The sequence below is a fragment of the Gopherus evgoodei genome, chromosome 21, assembly GCF_007399415.2.
Source record: "Gopherus evgoodei ecotype Sinaloan lineage chromosome 21, rGopEvg1_v1.p, whole genome shotgun sequence".
NCBI lineage: Eukaryota > Metazoa > Chordata > Testudines > Testudinidae > Gopherus > Gopherus evgoodei.
In genome coordinates this window covers 7,887,679-7,902,527 of record NC_044342.1, presented here as the reverse complement: position 1 = coordinate 7,902,527, position 14,849 = coordinate 7,887,679, and positions in this window count along the sequence as shown.

Genomic DNA, 14,849 nt, shown 5'->3' with positions numbered 1-14,849 from the left:
TTACAGCTATTCCCCTATTCCATTTTGTTTCCCCAGACTCCATTTTGTTTTCTGTTCTCCTGTGGCCGCCCTTCCCTGGCTGTTAAGTTGTTTACCAGGGCCACTGCCCTTCTCAAAGGGAGGGCCCCTTAAGTTGTTTAACAAGAGCCATTGCCCTTCTCAAAGGGATGGCCACTTGTGCTGCATGCTAAATGGGACCACTGCCCTTTTCAAAGGGTTAGTCCTGTTATCACCTCGTTGAACCTGGGCTTGGTGTAGGGTAGGCAATGTCCAGAGCTGCAAGGCCTATTGTGGTTTTAAGATCCTGGGCATGAGTCATAGTCTCATGTGCTCTTGAGTCACCTATTGCACAGGACTATGTCCAGGCATGTCTCTGGGCTTACCTTCAGTTTTTCCCCTGTGCCCCCTCCCCTGTGACAGAGGGAGCCTATCAGGATTACTGGTGGGAAACTGCCCAAGTTTGCCTTTAAAACCAGACATTTTTTAAACACACCTCAGAAAGGTTCCTGCATTGCTGCCTGGTCTGATCAGCCAGGGGTTCTGGGGGGTCCTTTCTCCGCTCTCGTTTTATTTTTGAGCGTACCCCCGTTTTTGAACCCCCCACCCACGAAAAACGAATTGCTACCTGAGAGATCTCCTGATTATTGAGACTGTACCGAACCCTCCTTGCCTCTTCTGATGTTGCTGCTGCTTCTGCCTTGCTGCTGCCTTGGGGACTGGTAAGAATCCCTCTGTAAAACTTTCTATACTTTTATTTTATTATTTTAGCTGCTGGCTCTGTTTCCCCAGCACACAGACTCAAGCTAAACCTTGGTCTGTGTCTTAAAACCTCTCTTAAACTACAGGGCTCTTTGCCACTGCTAAGCTCTGCTCCTGTGGGCTTTGCCTTGGGGCTCTCTGCTTTCAGCTGTATCCACCGCTGTAGCTACCATCCCTTGGCTTCCTTTGGAGCTGGGTCCTGGATACATACCACTCTACCCTCTGTAACCTCCCCATAGCATAAGGTGCACCATAGGTCTTGTTTTTTTTTTAATAAGTCATAGTTTGTTAAGATTGTAGAGCTTGTAAGTTTCTGTGATATTTGTTGTGTTGCCTAATTGTTGGTTAAGATAAGTTTAGAAAATCATTGCCTGGTTGTATTCTGCAGCTGCTTGTCATTTTATATAAGTTTGATTAAGTTAGGGGATAGATAAGGTTTTTACTATTTAAATTTGTCTTCCCACTGCCCCAATTCCCCCCCCCCCCGAGCTCCCCAGTCACTTATTGCAGTCTCTCTGCTGTTTAAACTTGCAGCCTGTCTGCTCTCTGTGTCTCCCTGAGTTTAAATCCCCCTCTGTAGTGCCTCTATCTTTGATTTCTGCTCCACCACGTGCTCCTCTTCCCCCATCCTCTAACCTCATTCCTCTACCACTGCCTTTCTCTCTCTCTCTCTCTCTCTTTTAATCCCTTCCCCCACGTGTTCACCCCGCTCCTACTGCTGCCAAACCTCAATTGTATTACTGAAGTCTAGCATAAAACCCCATTGGTTACCCTTTTTCTCTCTCACACACCTCACATTTATATTTACACCACTGTGACACATTTTTACCTAAAGTTGTTGGTTATTTAACACATTTTACCCATAACTGTTAGTTGGTTATATGCTGCTGTGACACACCCTTTACCTAGAAATTGTTAGCTACCTGTTACATTTATACTTCAGTGTTAGTTGGTTACCAACTGTATTGTACCCAACTGTATTGTACCCCACTGTATTGTACCCCACTATTGAAACCCCCTATACTATACTAAAAGAACTCCCTCCCCAATTGCCTACCTTAACAAACCCCATACCCCTCACTATTACATTTTCCCTATTTTTGCATTTTCTTAATAAAGTTTATTTTGCACCCCACCTGTGTGGTAATTGCTCCCCAAGATCCCATATACCTGCAGGCAGGGACAACTATATCCACAGGAACACCCTTGTCCACATGTTTGCTGACACCCTTAAAGAATTCTAACAGATTGGTGAGGCATAATTTCCATGTACAAAAGCCACGTTGATTCTTTCTCAATAAATCATGTTCATCTCTGTGTCTGATAATTCTGTTCTTTACTGTTTCAATCAATTTATCTGGTGTTGAAGTTATCCTTACTAGCCTGTAATTACCAGGATTGACTCTGGAGCTGCTTTTTAAAAACTGGCATCACATTAGCTACCCTCCACTGAAGCAGAACTCTCTGTAACCTCGAAAGCTTGTCTCTTACACCAATAGATGTTGGACCAGTGAAAAATATTACCTTGCCCTGTATAGAAGGCAGTTAGACAGATGGATAGATAATTGGCTGGACAAAAAGCAGAAGGAGGAAAAATGGACAGACATCTTGATGGACAGACAAAGAACAAGACAGACAATTAGGTGGATTGGCAAATGATTATATAGATGAATAATTAAATGGTTAGTTAGATAGACTGGCAGATAATTAGAGAGAGCAGTAGGAATACAAGCTCACTTACTCGCACATACACACACTCATTCTCCCATCAGACAATGTGTTTCAAAAATGACCCAAAGGAGATAATTTCTATGGGCCAGTACCCAGAAGTTAGTTGACATGCCACATCTGTCTTCCCTTAATGTGACTTCTGAGCCTACCAGTAAATAGGCCAATTGGCATCATGCACAGTATTGTAGTTTTCATGTGGCTTCCTGTCAAGTTCTTCTGCTTCTTTGCCTATGCTACCTTTGGGAGCATGTGACCAAGATTCTTCACCAAATTTGGTCCAGTGATTGGATCATTATCTTCTCCAGCCTGAGGCCAGGTACTGCAACATGAATGCTGATCCATGTCCCCTTCTGTCAACTCATAACTAGTGACTGATCCGGGCTGTGAAGTTCAGTCCTGGGGCCTGAGACTCACCATGTTTATTGGCATTCTTCAGATTCGAGGTTTTCCACTTAGATTCTGAAGTCCAGGAAGCCTGTTTCTGCTGTGAATTAGACCAGGACCACTAAGAAATTCACAGAGAGGCCAGGACAGAGTTGTAAGATAGACAGTGACACTATCCAGGTGCTGCCAGGGATGCATATGGCCTCACTGATATGTCAGGCCATGGTGCACTTAACATCAGCGATTTGCAGTGGTGGTACTGCAGAGCACAGTTCTGCCTGGACATCAGTGCTCCACGGGATCAACCAAGGAGAAATGTGGAACTTCAGGACATAGCTTCAGCTGGTGAAAACGGGTGGAACTCAGTTGTCTTTCAGAGCTACATTCATATCCACCAGCTGAGGACCTGGCTTTAGTTGTCCATGCTACGCAGCAGATCACAGTTCACACACACAGAGCAGGCAATATATTCACGCACACACACATATTAACCAAGCATTCATTCATTTATGCACATGCACACGAACAGGTGTATGCACACACACACACACACACACACACACACACACACACACACACACACACACACACACACACACACACTGGCACACTGCAGATCCACACAACACATACACTGCAGACTCACATAAGGAGGTATATACATACAGATTCAAACCCTGAAATGCACGCACTCAAACACAGCCACACAAACACAATGCACACACACTATCTCTATTTCTCTGTCTAAGGCATAAGCACACGCACATAGAAAATCACTCTGATACATAAACCATCAGATACACACCTCTTCTTTCAGTAAGATATAGAAGGGCTGATTTTTCTCACCCACACATTCACATTAATTTGCATATGTAGTCTTATTACAAAATTAGTTTACGAAAGTGTAACAGTGGTCACACCAACAGATTTCCTCCTGGTTATGCCAACTAACGCAAATGCACATAAAGGTATATGCTGTAAACCTAAAAAACTTCCACATTTGCCTACCTCTCACCCTCTGCTGCCCCTACTGTCCATTATACAGTATAGCCGCCCCTTCCCCCCACCCTCTGCTGCCCCTAGTGTCCATTATACAGTATAGCCGCCCCTTCCCCACCCCCACCCTCTGCTGCCCCTAGTGCCCATTATACTGTATAGCCACCTCTTCCCCACCCACACCCGCTTCTGCCCCGGTGTCTATTATACAGTATAGTCCCCTGCTCCCTGGTCCTCACCTTCTGCTGCCACTTATAAGGTAGCTAGATGTCCCTATTTTATAGGGACAGTCCCAGTTTGGGGGGCTTTTTCTTATATAGACATCTATTACCCCTCACCTCCTGTCCCAATTTTTCACACTTGCCGTCTGCTCATCCTAGCCCCTTGTGGTCATTATAATGTATAGCCACTCCTTCCCCACCTCCACGCTCTGCTGTATGCTAGTCATGTTTTATTACAGTATAGTAACACCATTTGCATCCCTTAACCTTTGCTCCTGTGTAATCTCTGCAAAAAGCAGAGATCCCCTGATTTTCCATGGTCTCCCACCTCCTGTTGTCATTTTCATTTGTGATAAATTATTGCAGAGTGGTTGGGTAACAATCAGCTCACTCTTACTTCTTCATAGCAATTATAGCATTGGACGGTCACTTCACATTCCCTTTTCATGATATAAAACCCAGCTGATGTTAAAAGCAATTGGCCAGTCACTGCCAATCTATGACACTGCTTAAAACTCTTGAAGTGGGAGGCAAACAGAGGTTGAAATACATATACTTAATTGAAATATACCTATTATGGTCTGAAAAGCCATTTGTTATGTCACTAAAGAGAGACAGACAGATCTCCATCTAATGTGAATCAGAAATACTCCACTGAAGTCACTGTTTCAGGTCCCCATCTTGTGTAAATCAGGTTAGCTACACCGATGTTAATGGGCCAGATTTTGAGCAGGGTGTAAATCTGCATAGCTCTGTTCATATCATTGGAGTCCGATCCTCAAGAGATATTAATTGACACAGGTAAAGCCAGTGGAGTTATGCAACACCAGCTGCAGATCTGGATGTAAGCATCCAGATGAATGGCTCTGTCACTGTTAGACTAATGGTTCTCTGCATTTTTATCCTGAGTGCAGTTTAATAAGTAAATAAGCAATAGCATCTCACAAATCAGCTCATCTTCCAAAGCACCAGCGCCTCTACTGCTGTGCAAATTGGTGACTCACTAACCTATAAAAATACACATAATTATGTACTGATGTCAGAGGTCTTTCAGGCCAGAGGTCAGATCCACAGATGGTGTCAATTAGCATAACTCTATTGGCTTGTTGACCTACACCAGCTGAGGATCTGTCCCAGAGCTCAAGCTAACTCAGTGCAATTTAAATGTCCATGCAACGCACCAGCCAGTGGAGCACTACTGGTTTAGTTCTGCTGTACCTCTGTCACTGCCCCCAAACTCAGATTGATTGATTTATAATGCAGTAAGAAGCTGGCAAGGCCAGTCTCCATCCTTCTTGGTGTCTTTATGATTACAATAGCACCACCTAGAGGCCACAGTGTGGCAAGCACTGTGCAGACATTGTTCTTGTCCTAAGGGGTTATATTTAGGTCACAGTGAACGAGATGCTCAGTTTCATAGGAGACCTGGGTTCTAGTTCCACCTGAGTGCCAGCCCCATGCCCTAGCCATTAGAACCACACCATCCCTATTCTCAGTGGCCCATTACAGCACACATGGTAAAAGTTTCAGGTGTCAAAGGGCTATACAAAGGTTCTGGGCCATCAGATCTGTGCATTTCCTTTGCAAAATCAGGGCCATGAGACAAAGGTGCAGAATGGTGCTGTCATTTCCTAGGCAAAGTTGGGATTGGCTTTCACTCTGTACAATATTAGTTGGTTTATAGAGCTACTGAGGTAACTGCATCCAGCAGCATGATAACAGGATGGCTTGGAATCAGATCCCCATATGTATATTTATTTATGTAGCTAAGCCCATCTTCATGGCAGCTGAGTCTCTGTATTTCCGGAGTTCACCATCCAAGATAACATTCCCAATGAAGATCAAAGAATGGAGTACATATCCCAAGGCTGGGATTTCCCAAGGGGCTTAAGGGATTGAAAGTCAATGGAGCAGGGAGTCAAAGGGCCAGCTTTTCAAAGCTATTTATTCATCTATAGATGCAGATAGGTGCCAAGTGGGATTACAAAACTGCCTAAACTGGTTAGGATCCCAAAACCAGATTTTTAAAGGCATTTAGGAGCCTCATTCCCACTGATTACAATGGGGGTTAGGCATGAAATGCCTTTAAAAATTTGACTCCTAACTCCTATTGATTTGTAATGGAAGAGAAACACTTAACCTCCTGAAGTGCTTTGGAAAATTCCACTAGGGACTGCTGTGTATCTTCAGGTGCCCAATAACCCAGCTCCCAGGTTTCATCCACTGATCTCCAAGTAAGTGGACATCTTTCCCAGAGTGGTGCTGGACAGGAGCATTTGACGGTTCCTATTCCAGCTTTAGGTTGGAGCGACAGCTGGTAGTCAGCTGAAGTGGTATTTATGCTCAGCTCTGCCATTGAACCAGCTGGTGCCTCAGTAGAGCCACAAGTAGAGGAAGAAAATTAAGATCACAGGGACCTGATTCTGCTCTTGCTTCCAAAGATCTAAATCAGGACTGACTTTCATTGGGACTAGGGGCATGAATCATGCTGACAGCACCGTAAAGCAAGGGTAATAATAATCACTTGTAGCTTGCACTTTTCCCTAGTAGATCTCAAAGCACTTTACAAAGGAAGCCACTAGCATTATCCCCCTTTTACAAACTGACGGGTTCAAGGTCACCCAACAAGCTAGTAGCAGAGAGGGGACTAAAACCCGGAACTTCTAAGGCCCAGGCTACTGCTTGCTCCACTACAGGGTGCAAGGATGACCGACCATTTATTCTTCATGCCATAAACTGACGTCTCTCTCAGCTCTGGGAGCAATCATCATTGTAAAATGTGACAAATATACATGCAACAGTGGGGTGAATTATAGGTTTCTTAAGCATTTGGCCTTGGATGGTATTTGAAACATTATTCCTAACTATTGTTCTGGTCTATCCCAGACCGTAAGGTTTGAGTGGAGATGATTTTCAGAGGCGTTGAGTAGAAGACGAGGGTTGTTATGTGAAAGAAAAATGGGGAAGCTATTGGACTGTAAATCTTGGAAGCTCCATCTTTGGTGTTGGTTTCTACTGGTTTGTGTCTCCTGACTCTTAGATTGCAAGCTTCTTGGAAGAGGGGTGGCTTCTATGCTATGTTTATGCAGTGCCAAGCACAATGGGCCTCCAATCACAGGTGGGACCTTAAGTTTCTACCAGAAGACAACAAGAAATAATAAACATAACTGCTATTTTCTATTTTTTTTCCCTGTTACTGAGCATTTGATTTGGAATTTTCAAAAGACATTAAGAAAAATGGAAATGACAATTCCATTTTGTGAAAAATGGCACAGTTTTACACTTTGTTTTCATTGCAATATGGAACAAAAATAAGACTCAAATTTGGTCCCTTGCATTCCAAATAAGTGCCCTAAATAATGGGATAGAAAGCTATTTTTTCCAGGGTTTTTTTTTAATTAGAAATTTCACTCTGCACCTGAGACACCACCTTGATGAGATTTTCAGTCAAACTTAGTGTGTTTTCATGAACTATTCCAGTTTCAACAAAATGGCATTTTTCAAAAAGGATACAGTTTTCAAGATTTTTTTTAACCACTTTAGGTGCAAGTAACACAAGCCTGGTTGAAGGTCAGAAGACTGTAAAGAATTTAAGGGTAGAAATCCTGTCAACCTTCAATGAGAGTTGTGCAAAAACTCCAACTCTGTCCTGAGTACAGAGCAAAATTGTCTTCCAAGGTTATTAATGAAAAGAATGGGCCAAATTCTGAAACTTTCTCAGGAGTGAGTTGAATGGAGTTGATGGGCTAGACCATTAAGACATGAAAGATACCATATGATGAACATGTATCCTCATGGGCCTTATAAGAATGATAAATTGAGATCTCATCTTCATTGTGGAAAAATGCACAAGGCAAGACAGTGTTGAGTAGCACCCCTTTCGCTTCTGATATCTTAGCTGCATTAACAGATTGTGGGGCCTGCACTACTGCACATCCAAATGTTTGTTCAGGGTATTTAAATGCCTTATGATCTCTCATGTCTTGACAGATGGACGTCATGACTGGGACAGAAATAAAAAATCAAACCAGTGTGCAGGAGTTTATCTTACTGGTTTTCCAGGAACTTGGTATTTCTGGATGGCCCTTGCTGTGCTGTTTTCTGTGATGTATGTCCTAACGATCCTAGGGAATGTGTCCATCATAGCCATAGTGAGGACCCACCCATGGCTCCACACTCCCATGTACTTCTTCCTCTGCAATCTCTCTTTCCTAGAGATCTGGTACACCACAGCATGTGTCCCTAAGGCCATTGGCGTCATGCTGGGCACAAGCCAAACCATCTCTTTCACTGTCTCCCTCCTGCAATTGTTTTTTCTCCTCTCCATGGGCTCCACAGAATGTTTCTTCCTGGCCGTCATGGCCTATGACCGCTATCTGGCCATTTTCCACCAATTGCGCTACAGCTCCCTCATGAACAGAACTTTCTCTGCTCAGCTGGCCCTCGCCTCTTGGCTGTGTGGGTTCCTGGCTATCTCTGTGCTCATTTACACTCTAAGAAACAAGAAGGTGAAGGAAGCCTTGGGAAAGACAGTCAGTGAAATATTAAGTGGTTTTAGAAAAGCAGAAATTTCATCAAAATGACCAAAACTTTAATTATAATGTCCTGAAGGTAATTGATATAGGAAGCAAAAGGATTAAGTCATGGATTTTTCAAAGGACTGCCAACTCCTTTTCTTTTGCAATTGCAGTCAGACCTGCAGCCTACCCCAAATCCTAATGTAACATTTCCTTAGTGCATGTTGTTGTGTCTTTGTTTTACAGCTTTCCTCATTTACTATAACAACCTTGACAAATGAGCTCCAGTGGCTGGAGAAAACTTTTTTGTGTTTAAGATTCCAAGATGTTAGGTTTGAATGTCACTCAGAAGAATCTATATGAATGAATCCATTGTTAATTACATGAGAGCCAAGGGAGGGAGGTTTCCAACTTCCATTGGATGATGTAAGCCTTGCTGAGGCCCTAGGCAGGCTAACATTCGTATGTGTGTGTGGTGCAGACGTGGAGGAGGGAGGGACACTAGAGCAACCCACCACAGTAGCATTTAATTTCAGAAAGGGAAACTACACAAAAATGAGGAATTTAATTGAACAGAAATTAAAAAGCACAGTCACAAAAGTGAAAGGCCAACAAGCTCTATGGAGACTTTTTAAAAACACCATAATAGAGGTTCAAATTAAACATGTAACCCAAATTTAAAAAAGCATAGTAAGAGGAGTACAAAAGTACAAGCATGGCTAAACAACAAAGTCAAAGAAGTGGCTAGAGGCAAAAAGAAATAGGAAAATAGGAAATTAAATCCTATTGAGAAAAAAAAAAGAGAATCAACTCTGGCAAGTCATTTGTAAAAGTATAATTTGGGAGGTCAAAAAAGAATTTTAAGAGCATCTAGCTAAAGTCTCAAAGACTAACACCAAATGTTTTTTAAGTACATCAGACAGGAATCCTGTCAAATAGTTGGTGGGGTCACCTCACAATTGAGATGCTAAAGAGCACTCAAGTAATGTCAGGCCATTGCAGAGAAGCTAAATGAATTTTTTGCATCAATCTTCACTGCAGAGGATGTAAGGGAGATTTCCACACCTGAGCCATTCTTTTTAGGTGATAAATCTGAGAAACTTTCTCTGGTTATAGTGTCAGTACAGATATTGGAACACATTGCTAAATTGAGCAGTCATAAGTTTCCAGGTTCAGATGGGATTCAACCTAGAGTTCTGAAGGATCCCAAATAGAACATTGCCCAGCTGCTAAGTGTGGTATGTAACCTGTCATTTAATAAGGTTCTGCACCATATAACTGGAACATAGCTAATGTGACACCAATTTTTAGGGATCCAGAGACAATTCAGGCACATACAGGGTTGTAAGCCTAATTTCAGTACCAGGGAATTTGGCTGAAACTGCAGTAATGAATAGAATTATCAGACAGGTGGATGAACAGGATTTGTTTGGGAAGAGCCAACACAGCTCATGCCTCACCAATCTATTAGACCTGCTGGAAGGGGTTAATGAACATGTGGATAAGGGTGATCTAGTGGACACAGTATACTTGGACTTTCAGAAAGCTCTTGAGAAGGTCCTTCACAAAATCTCTTAAGCAAACTAAATGGTCATGGAATAAGAGAGAAGGTTCTCTTATGGATCGATAACTGGTTAAAAGACAGGAAACGAAGAGTAGGAATAAATGGTCATTTTTCAGAATGGAGAGATGTTAATAGCAGGGTCACCCATGGATCTGTATTGGAACATGTGCCATTCAACATATTCATAAATAAACTGGAAAATGGCTTAAAAACTGATGTAGAAAAAGTTGCAGATGATACAAAGTTTCTCAAGATAGTTAAGTCCAAAGCTGACTGCAAAGAGTTACAAAGGAATCTCGCAAAACTGAGGGACTGGACAACAAAATGGAAGATGAAATTCAATGTTGAAAAACAAAATAATGCACACTGGAAAACATAAATCCCAACTATACCTACAAACTGGTTAGATCTAAATTAGTTGCTTCCACTCAAGAAAGAGATCTTGGAATGATTGTGGATAGTTCTCTGAAAACATCCACTCAATGTGCAGAGGCTGTCAAAAAAGAGTATTAAGAATCATTAGGAAAGGGACAGATAATAAGACAGAAAATGTCATAATGCCACTATCTGAATCCGTGGTGCAGTGACACATTGAATACTGTATGCAGTTTCAATTAACCCATCTCAAAAAAGATATATTAGAACTGGGAATGGTACCGAAAAAGACAATAAAAATTATTAAGGCTATGGAACAGCTCCTATATGAGAATAACTTTAAAAGACTGGAACTTTTCAACTTGGAAGAGAAAAACTAAAGGCAGTGCCCATTGATTGATTTCAACGGTGAGTTACTGGTCTATAAAATCTTCACTGATGTGAAGAAAGTGAATAAGAAAATGTTATGTAATCCTGCACATAACACAAGAACTAGGGATTACCCAATGAAATTAATAAGCAGCAGGTTTAAAACAAACAAAAGGAAGTATTTCTTCACACAATCTACAGTCAACCTGTGGAACTCCTTGCCAGAGGATGTTGTAACGTCCAAAAATATAACTGGGTTAAAAAAATAGATATGTTCATGGAGGATAGGTCCATCAATAGCTATTAGCCAGGATGAGCAGGGATGCAACACAATGTTCTGATTGTCCCTGTCTGCCAGAATCATAGAACATCAGGGTTGGAAGGGACTTCAGGAGGCCATCCAGTCCAACCCCCTGCTTAAAGCAGAACCACTCACCAATTACTTTTTTGCCCCAGACCTGTAAACATCCCCCCTGAGGATTGAGATTACAGCTGTGGGCTTAGCAGGCCAGTATGTTCAAACCACTGAGCTATCCCTCCCCCCCTGGAGAAACTGGGAGTGAATGACAGAAGATGGATCACTCAGTGGCCTGTTCTGTGCATTCCCACTAAAGCACCTGGCAACAGCCACTGTCAGAAGATAGGATACTGAACTAGATGAGTCATTGGTCTGACCCAGTATGGCCGTTCTAATGTTCTTATGTTCTTAAGCAGAGTAGACCTTGTCAGAATATCAGTCAACCAAATAAACATATTCCTGACCAGAGAACATGTTGCAGGAACACACAGAACTCTTAAGTAACTACATAAATACATTGCTAACAAGGTGGTAGAGGAACACACAGACCCCTTGTAAAGAGAAGGATAGGATGACAGTGTAATAGATGAGAATATTTTGTTAGAACTGCCAGGTAAAAGGCTGGTAACAACCTACTGTAATATGTAACTTGGTTGTGTCAACGTATGAAAGGAAGAGTGTAAGGAGGGATAATAGAATTTCCCAGGGGACAACATTATGTTGACTGAGTGAAAATCTTGTCACAGAGAAACATGTTAGTAAAACTGTAGCTTAGTGTGTGGTACCATTTGTTGTTGACAATAAATCTAGCTGAGCCTTTGCCACCAAAGTGAGTGTTGGTCTTTTTTTTTAATCATTAACATCGAGGTCTGCTGAGTCAAAAAGCTGCAAGCTACACTGGTGCAGCCAACACCAGAGCTCCTGGCACAGCAAGGAGAAAAGCAAATACACACAACAGCATTCACAACAGATGTCAGATTCAGTTTCATGGTGGCATTTTCAAAGGAGCCTGTGGGAATTAATTGCCAATACTTAGTAATACAGCACTGCCCCCATATTCTTCATGAGGGGTCCTCCAACATGCTCCTGGCCATGATCCATGAGAACATAGACTCGTTTCTGTACTCAGACCTCTTCAACCAGTTCATATGTCTTTTAGACGCCCTTTCTGGTCACTTATGCAAAACAGGACATGATGACAGAATCTGCTTGGTGTTACGAGTGGTCAGTGAAGACAGTCATTAATCACTCTCTAGTCACTGATCCCAACAATCTGTTCTTTGGGTTTTGACTAGTCAAGGCACATGTGGTCTTCCCTGAACTGGTTTTGAATAAGACAGAGCAATTGTGTGGCCAAGCTCTTCAAATGGAGTTTCTGTAATGACATGCATGTAGAGGCAGTCAACTTCAGACTATGTCACATATCCTTGACGAGTGCCCATTGACTGATTTCAGTGGTGGGTTACTGGCTCTTCATCTGGCTGGGCACACTGGGCATACTCTGATTACGAGAAATTAGAAATTTTAGAAAACTGATATGTGTAAGCTCAAAATCTTGCCTCTCCCACCAACAAAAATTGATCCAACAAAAGGTGTTACCTGAGTAACCTTGTCCCTCTATTATCCTGGGACTGAAACAGCTACAACAGCAATGCATGCATAAAAGTTTACGCTTTCAAAAGCTTACTATTAAACTATTAAGATTAATAGCTTACTATGGTCCTGCTGGCATTGGTTTTTGACACTGTGCTTTTTAACATTTTTATAAACAATTTAGATTAAAGCATAAAACAATCACAGAGTTGCAGATGATGCAAAAATTGGGGGAGTGGTAAATAATGAAGAGGCGAGGTCCCTGATATAGGGAAATATGGATGTGTGGTAACTTGGATGTAAGCAAATAAAGATATGTGTTTTAATGTTGTTAAATTTAAATGTATACCTACCAGAACAAAGAAAACAGGCCATACTTACAGGATAGGGTCTCTATCCTGAGAAGCTATGACTTAGAAAAAGTTTTGCATGGCATGATGGATAACCAGCAGAACATAAGCTCCCAGTGAGATGCTGTGGTGTAAAGGTCTAACAATGCTTGGATGCATAAACAGAGGAATCTCAGGAAGCAGTAGAGAGATTATTTTTTTCTTTGTATTTGTAACAGGTGCAACCACTGCTGGGATACTGTGTCCAGTTCTGCTGTTTGCAACTCTAGAAGGATGTTGATAAATGGAAATGGTTCAGAGAAGAGCCACAAGAAAAATGAAAGGATTAGAAAACCTACCTTATTATGATAGACTCAAAGAGCTCACTCTAGTTAGTTTAACAAAGAGAAGGTTAAGGGGTAACTTGATCAAACTCTTTAAGTTCCCAGATGGGGTACAAATATTTATAATGGGCTCTTCAATTTGGTAGAGATAGTTCTAACATGATCCAATGGCTGGAGGTTGAAGCTTAGGCAAATTCAGACTGGACATAAGGTGTTAGTTTTTGCAATGAGTTCAATTAATTATTGAAAGAATTCACTAAGGGTGGGAAGGAGACTCTAGAAAAATTCCACCACAATTTCAACAGCTTCCATTCATAGACTCATAGACTCTAGGACTGGAAGGGATCTCGAGAGGTCATTGAGTCCAGTCCCCTGCCCTCATGGCAGGACCAAATACTGTCTAGACCATCCCTAATAGACATTTATCTAACCTACTCTTAAATATCTCCAGAGATGGAGATTCCACAACTTCCCTAGGCAATCTATTCCAGTGTTTAACTACCCTGACAGTTAGGAACGTTTTCTTAATGTCCAACCTAAATCTCCCTTGCTGCAGTTTAAGCCCATTGCTTCTTGTTCTATCATTGAAGGATAAGGTGAACAAGTTTTCTCCCTCCTCCTGATGACACCCTTTTAGATACCTGAAAACTGCCATCATGTCCCCTCTCAGTCTTCTCTTTTCCAAACTAAACAAACCCAATTCTTTCAGCCTTCCTTCATAGGTCATGTTCTCAAGACCTTTAATCATTCTCGTTGCTCTTCTCTGGACCCTCTCCAGTTTCTCCACATCTTTCTTGAAATGCAGTGCCCAGAACTGGACACAATACTCCAGTTGAGGCCTAACCAGTGCAGAGTAAAGCGGAAAAATGACTTCTCATGTCTTGTTTACAACACACCTGTTAATGTATCCCAGAATCACATTTGCTTTTTTTGCAACAGTATCACATTGTTGACTCATATTAAGCTTGTGGTCCACTATGACCCCTAGACCTCTTTCTGCCATACTCCTTCCTAGACAGTCTCCTCCCATTCTGTATGTGTGAAACTGATTGTTCCTTCCTAAGTGGAGCACTTTGCATTTATCTTTATTGAACTTCATCCTGTTTCCTCAGCCCATTTCTCCAATTTGTTCAGATCATTTTGAATTTTGACCCTGTCCTCCAAAGCAGTTGCAATCCCTCCCAGTTTGGTATCGTCCGCAAACTTAATAAGCGTACTTTCTATGCCAACATCTAAATCGTTGATGAAGATATTGAACAGAGCCGGTCCCAAAACAGACCCCTGCGGAACCCCACTTGTTATACCTTTCCAGCAGGATTGGGAGCCATTAATAACTACTCTCTGAGTACCGTTATCCAGCCAGTTATGC